A 7768-nucleotide genomic window follows, 5' to 3' on the forward strand; every position below is an offset into this window, starting at 1 on the left:
GACTTCGCTCCCCTCATCTACGTCAAGCGTCACATCCAACCTCGTACACCAAACCTGAACGCGACCTTCGCCCAACAAGCTGCAAGATTATGGACATGTGAAAGAAGGAGGGCATGGGCGTCCGAACTGAAGTCGAAGTGGGACAGCATTCCAGAGGCCGTCTGCTGCCAGAGACTCGGAAGGAGCAATAAAGATAGGGGCACCGGGAAGCGCTTGGGCGGTGTAATGGAAGTAAATTCTTCAACATGGGTCCACTCCGGCATAGGTCGCAGCAAGAAGTACTTCTGTCGATGGCGGATTGAGATGACGGCCGTGGGAGCGTGGGCTGGGGCAAGGCACGAAGGGTTAAAAGTGATATTAAAAGAAGGAAGCCGGCCTGGTGGAAATGCCGGAGTAGTGATGAATGGAACAGGAGGAGCTCCATTGAAACTCGCCCGGTGATTAGACATGAATTGTAGTGAAGAGGAAGGAGCGAAGAGTAGAGCAGTGCATTGGAGTGGAGTGAGCCAGAAGCAGAAGCAGAAGCAGAAGCAGAAGGGTTTTAATTTTGTAGGCGTAATCAGTTTTCCTAAACGAGAGTCAGCTTTCAATTTCACAATTGCTATTCTACGACTTTCCAAAAAACAACACACACGAAACTTCAGACTTTTTGGAATTGACATTCTTGCCCTTCCCCTCCTCGTGAGTGAGAAGAGGGCTCCCCCCTGCCCGTTTCCCTTGTCACGCAGGGTGAAGTTCCTGATGTCAGTTCTCATGGAGGAAGGTCTACTACTGACCTCCTTTTCTCTTCTCCCGAGAGCGCAGATGTTGAGAACCGTGAACCGAGAGCAGGCACAGTAGTCACTTTTTTTACCTGTTTTGTTTAAGGTTTAAAAGATAGACAAAAGAAAAGGCAAAAGGAAAGCATCGTTTGGATAAATTCTATCACTTGGCAAAGGAGCAAGGTTATCGCTCTCGAGCGGCATTCAAGCTCCTCCAACTGGATGCCAAGTTCCAGTTCCTCCCTTCCTCCCGCTCTGTTCTAGACCCATGTGCAGCCCCCGGAAGCTGAATGCAAGTCGTCGTAAGTCATGTTCCTGTTGGCAGCTTTGTTCTTGGAGTTGATCTTGTTCCCATTCGCCCCTTTCCTGGTGCGCTCTCTTTGACAGAAGGGCTGTCGTGCTTCGATGTTGTCCTCCGTGATGATGGGCCAGTCTGCTCTTGTAATTGATTCTGTTAAGCTTGCTGTCGATTTCTTGCTCCCTAAGGGTACATTCCTTACAAAGGTAGCTTTCCGTTCAGTTTTTGAGTTATATGCTCTGCCAGGAAAATTTTATTTTTTCTTCCCTAAAGTAGGACTTCTCTAATTCTGTATTTCATAAATTCAACAGCTTGATAGCTTTGAATTGCATGTTTTCAATTTTTTTTCTTTGATCTATGGTGTAATTTCTCTATTTGATATGTTGTGTTTGGTTTTTAGGTCGCAGGACTACAGTGCCATTCTCTATTGTCTCAAGCAGGTATCACTTTTATTTTTTTTAATTGTTCAGATTGAAATGTTTTTAGGCAGCTCCCTCGCGCAATTGTAGCCAAAAGTTTTCCTTGATTGCTTGTTATTCCCACTCTAGCTTACATGATGGGAAACTGCTTCTTCTGGGGAGCTGCAACAGATGGAGCCTAAATTCTTTGTGGATGCTCTATGTTTCTAGAAAGCTTAACTGGCTTGACTTAAAATTTCAAACGCAGTTGATTGAGAGACTTGAGGTCACAAAACCTGTTGCTAGTCGATCAACAAGTGAGCTGAAATCTTTGTTGTCGGTCTAAAATACAAGGCTCCTCCCACGATAGACCCTCGTCTGCTTGATATGATTGATTTCAAAGAGCCATAGAACCACCCAAGGTATACTATTTTAGAGATGTTAGATGTCCAGTTCACTTACTATGTTATTAAGTTATTTAAATTTTTTCCCTTCCCGTTTTGATACTGTACCTTACTGATTGATTGCTTATTGCAGGTTGTGGATGTTCTGAGAGGTTCAATGCAAAAGAGAGATCGTGAAGGGCTAGATCACATGTGTTGGTGTTGGTCCATAGGATAGCTTGAGAACAGCTTCATCTATTAACCTAATAAAGATATCAGCAAGCATAGTTCTGAGTGCTGTTAACAATATTAAATTGCAGTTACGAGGATGGAAATACAAGTTTGAGGAAGGTGTGCCTGGCTTCAGATTTTGTGTGGTCAAAGTCACCCTTGGATGTTAAGGGGTCTGTGACTTCTATCTCCTTCAACCATCCTGCTTGTTTACCTGTCGGAGATCATGCATTAATAACAGAGGTGGTAATTCTACTTTCAATCTGCTTGCATTGGTCGGCTACGTTTTGTAGTTCCCTTATGTTTGTGGCAAGGTGTTAGGTTGAAAAGAAAAACCAGACAAGTGGGCTTGCAAACAAATTCTCAAATGTGGGTTCTACCTGATTCTGCTGCAGATTCAAACCCTGTGTGATGATCTGCGTGTTTTTGCAGAAGCAGGATTTCAAACATCTGCTGAAGTCGGTTATGCCATTTTTTTACTCATGCTTGATAATTGCCATTGGTGATAAGGAATTGTGGTAGTTTACAGTTGTATTATGCTGTCTTTCTGTGTTATTTGTCATTAATCTTTTTTCGTTTTGGGAACATGTCTTCTATCTTCCAAATGATGTATCAGAAATTATTATTTTGTCAATAAACATAAATCAGATATGTTATGGAGGCATTCTCAAAAACGAAAATCTGTTGGGGAGATCCAATTCAAAAAAAAATCTGTTAGGGAGAATATGATTTCGTTTTTTGTATCGTCATCAATTGTAAACTTGCTTGAGTCTTATCCCCACTTACGTGCTTGTTTTCTCTTGTCATTTCTGAAGATGGCAGATGCATATGAGATGTCTGTTGCTTGTTTAGTCGAAACTCTATTGGCTTGTTAAGTTGTAAACAATTATTGTGAGCTGATAAAAAAACCCAATTGATGTTGCTTAGCATGAGAGAATTATTTTACCAGTTTGAGTCACAATGCTAAACATAACATTTTTTTTTCTTTAAATTTCTCATGTAGGATGGCGATATGATGAGTCCTGATGAATTTGATGATTCCGACAAAGATGATGTAAATGATGAAGCAAATCTACTCATGGTGCCAACGAGAAGCATCCTACCCAAGAGCAGATTATGGAGAAGTGGTTTAGTCACACTGTATTTGCTGAAGAGGCAGAATACACTTTTGGAAATAACAAGATGGAGGATGAAGAGGATGATATGCCTGATGGGAAAGTCATTATAGCAAAAAGACCAGAGGAAGCTGTAGCCCGTACTAAAGATCTGAACCTCTCAGATTCTCGGGTCTCAAATTCGAAGGATTTTGAGATAGTTCCTGCTATAGCTACTGACTCGAGTGATGGTTCATCATCTTCAACATCCAATTAATCAGAGCTGGATGATGATGCCAAAGCACAGATATTATGCAAAGAAAATGCTCAGGAAAAAGCAGAGGGAACAAATAGTTGATGACGCATACAGCAAATACATGTTAGATGATGTAGGGCTGCCAACGTGGTTTGTAGATGAGGAGACGAAGCACCGACAACCCATGAAACCTGTTTCTTATAAAGGAGGAGATAGCTGCTGCTGTGGCCCAGTTTAGGGAGATTGATACTCGCTCTGCCAAGAAAGTGGCTTAAGCTGAGGCTCGGAAGGAGTGAGTTGCCATGAGGAATCTTGAAAAAGTTCGCCAGAAGGCCAATGCCATATCTGAGCAGGCTGACATGTCTGACCGCTCCAAGGCTAAAATGATTGAATGCCTTTATAAGAAGACAATGCCAAAGAAACCTTGAAAAGAGCTTGTGGTGGCCAAGAAATGGGTCCAATTGAGGGCAGGCAAAGGCATGGTGCTTGTGGATTGGAGGATGAAGAAGGGTTCCAGGGCGCATGGATCAGGTAATCTAGGTAAAGGTAAGGGGAAAAATGCAAAAAAAAAAAAAATCTGCCAAGGTGGGTTAAAAAGGAGAAGGACCAGTGAATGGAAACGAATCAAGGAAGACTAAGACGGATGTTTAACATGCGAAAGTCTGTATTGATGTATGCTTCATGTTGATGAATATTCGTGGGGTGTTACTACTGTCCGGCGTTCTTTACTCCTACAAGTAGGGCTCTCTACTACAGGTTTATTTTCTTATACTAGAGTGATCAGGGGTTCCATTTTTTCTCTTTCTTTTTTATGGAAACATGAAATTTCTTAGAGAGAAGTAAGGAGGAAGTTTAGAGAGTATTTTGGTGAGCAAATCATAGAGAGTGTGTATTGAGTTAAACCATTGATAGTTGAGGAGAGACTATTTATTAAAAGCAAAAAGGTGGTATGTACCTTAGAATATGTACCTCTAGGTGGACCCAATCTTCTATTTTGACATCTTATTTGAATGGAATGGCTTAAAAAATGAATTTATCCTCCTTCCTTCTAAGCCCTTCAAAGTCGAAGGAACTTCTGAGCGTGGAGTAATTGAACTTGTGGAATTTGATTTTCAAATCTTCTATTATTGTCTAGCCATCGTTTGTGAACTTGCTCCCCCCCTAAAGGAAAAAAAATTATCGTCATTTCCCTTTCTCCTCTCTCTCCCTTGGCCTTCGTCTCCCGACGATTTTTTTTGCCCCATCTTCTTCCTCTCGTCTTCGTTCTCTCTGCTTTCTCTCGTCATCACTCTTTTTCGCTCTTAACTTTCTCTGGTCATTGCTTGTCGCCCCATCTTCTTCTTCTCTTCTACGCATCTCCTCTCTGTGTCTCTCTCGGCCTCACTCTCTCATCTCTCTCTCTTTTTTTTCAATTAATTTAGTGTTGTATTTGATTTAATTTTAATTTCTGTGCATAATTTATCTAGATTGTGGCCTAATTGTGGGATTTAGGGTTAGGGTTTCTGGGATTTAGGGTTCAATTTCGTCTTGATAGGGTTTAATTTTGGGATTAGAGTTGGGGTTTGGGACTTTTAGGGTTTTAAGGTCTAGGATTTTGTCTTTAGGTCTGAAATTAGGGTTTATGGTTTTTTTTTTAAAAAATAGGGTTCTCGGTTTTTGGGGTGATAATGTTTTAAGGGCTTAGGGTTTAGTGTTTGGGGCTTTTAGGGGTTTAAGGTCTAGGGTTTATGGTTTGGGGTTTTTAGGGAAAGATGATGATTCAAACGATGAGCTTGGTGGAGGGGGTGATGAGGTCCAATTAGCAGGTGTAAATGAGGATGAAGACAGCGATGATCTTGGGGATGAAGGCAACCTATCAACAACCATGCGGAGGTGTTGTGTATTAGAATCCACTAGAGCCGCACAATTTCGAGATGCCATAGCGACTAGCATGTGGAGTGATTATTAATGGTTGTACTTTTTTGCTTTTGAACATGTATGTTGTCTTTCATATGTACTAAACTAGTAAGTTGATGATTTTAAACGCACGAACTCGTTGATATATTCCAAGGCATAAACGTTTGCTTTTATCCTGTAAATTGAGGATAATTAGGAGTAACTCGGCTCATTTTGAAACATGTTTTTTTTTAACATATATATATATATATATATGTGTGTGTGTGTGTGTGTTATTAAAAATTATTTAAACTATTCATTTTTATTTCATAAAATATATTATTAATTACGTAAAAAATTCATAGTATGTTATTAATAAAATAATTGTTTTTATTTATTCAGTTCAATTAAATAATTTATTCTTTAATTATATTCGCTTTTGTTATTTTATACTTTTTTTCACATGTTTAAAATTTATTCTAGTCACACGTAATTAGTATATTAATTTATAATCAATCGTAATAATTAATTACTTTAATTATCCAATTGCTATAATTAATTAAACAAATGGTTTTGTGTTTTGTGTTAATATCTTATTAATTATTAATACGTAAAAATATATATTATGTTATCGATAAATTAATATATTTATTTATTTATTATATATTTTTTATTACTGTATTAAAATAGTGATTTTTAATGTCATAATATATTTTATGTTATTAAAAAATTATGTATTTATTATATTCACTTATGTTATTTTTAATTTTTTATTTTTTTAAATAGTTTATTCTAGTCACACGTAATGAGTATATTAATTTATAATAAACTATAATAATTAATTGGTTTAATTATCCAATTAATTAAACCATTACTTTTTCATTTTGTGTTAATATATTATTAATTAATAATATGTAAAATATATATTATGTTATTGATAAATTAATATACTTATTTATTTATTATGTATTTTTTTATTTTGTATTAAATAGTGAGTTTTAATGTTAAAATATATCTTATGTTATTACAAAATAATTTATTTTTTTATTATATTCACTTATGTTATTTTTAACTTTTTTATATATTTTAAATAATTTATTCTAGTCACACGTAATTAGTATATTAATTTATAATAAATTGTAATCATTAATCGGTTTAATTATACAATTGCTATAATTAATTAAACCATTAGGTTTATTCTCGTCTTTGCACCCCCTTTGTCATCTTCATATCTCTTCCCGCTCTTCCTCTCTTCATCTCTCGGTCCTCTCTCCCGTCTCCGCGTCTCGAGGTTCTCTCTTGCCTCCGGTGGTCTCTCTACGTCTTAGAATAATCTCTTAGTTCTCGGCCCTTTGGGCCCTCTCTCTCACCTCTCGCCAAGACGCCTCTCGCCCTCTGTTTCCCTCTCTCTCGCCACTCTTGTCTCAAACTTCTTCCGATTTCTCCATTTAGGGTTCGATTGCCCTAACTTCTACCTATTTCTCACATTGTCACTGCAAGCCAATAGGAACCACAATGCAGGGAGAAAATTTCACCTTACGTTATCCTCGAAATATAAAAAGATCTTGATCAAATCTCTGGGTTATTAACCTGCTCTGATACCATGTAAACTTTCTTCAAAATCTTTCTTTCTTACTCGAAAATAATTTCACATACTTACATCCATATTTGTATACTAAAATTATAATTATTTAATTCTGGTCTATCGGATCTCCGAAGTTGAGTTATGGAGATCCGGTAGACCAGAATTAAATAACTGTAATTTTAGTATATAAATATGGACGTAAGTGTGTGAAATGGGATAAGAAAGAAAGATTTTACAAAAAAGTTTACATGGTATCAGAGCGGGTTAATAACCCAGTTAACTTTCCAAATCTATTAAATAACTTGAGTTAACAGGTTTTAAAGTCTTTGGATTTTCCATTTCAGTAGGGTTTAAGTTTGGGAGCAAGGGCTTTTAAAAGCTCATTCTTCTACAACCCTTTCTGTTCGGATTTTAACCATCATTGTGCCAAGTTTCCAGTGATATTGGCTATTACTCATGTAGCTTGGTACTCAAAACAATATACCTTCAAGGATGGTACAATTTATTTGACAAGTATTATATGAAAAGTTTTAAATGTAGGTTAGATTGGAACCAGATTAAAATTCTTGGGCTCATGCTCGATTCCAATTTTAGACTTGCGATTGAACTCGAGTTTGAAGTATTCAGATCAAACCCAACTCAAACATATTCAAGTTTGAGCTCCGCTCGACTCGATGCCACCCTTACTTTTTGTATGATTGATTTTAGTAGCATACTTTTAAACGACTTTGGTATTTGAATTATACATAGCAGAGATTCAATTACAGTTTCGGAGAAGAATCTTTAAAATTACCAGCTCTGAAGTAGTATTAAAGCAAATGTAGTTCTAGAGAAAACCCTAATCTTTCCTGTTCTCTTAATTTTCTAATTTTCTTCTCCTTTGCCAT

General features: G+C 37.3%; 1 pseudogene; it reads left to right on the forward strand.

The window, feature by feature from the left end:
• The first annotated feature begins 447 nt into the window (after positions 1-447).
• LOC137953522 (uncharacterized) lies at positions 448-4390 on the forward strand (annotated as a pseudogene).
• The last annotated feature ends 3378 nt before the right edge of the window (positions 4391-7768 follow it).

This window comes from Aristolochia californica, unplaced genomic scaffold, assembly GCF_029961685.1.
Source record: "Aristolochia californica isolate CCGP_79_NKW_82.1479 unplaced genomic scaffold, dmAriCali1.0.hap1 SCAF_16, whole genome shotgun sequence".
NCBI classification, from domain to species: domain Eukaryota; kingdom Viridiplantae; phylum Streptophyta; class Magnoliopsida; order Piperales; family Aristolochiaceae; genus Aristolochia; species Aristolochia californica.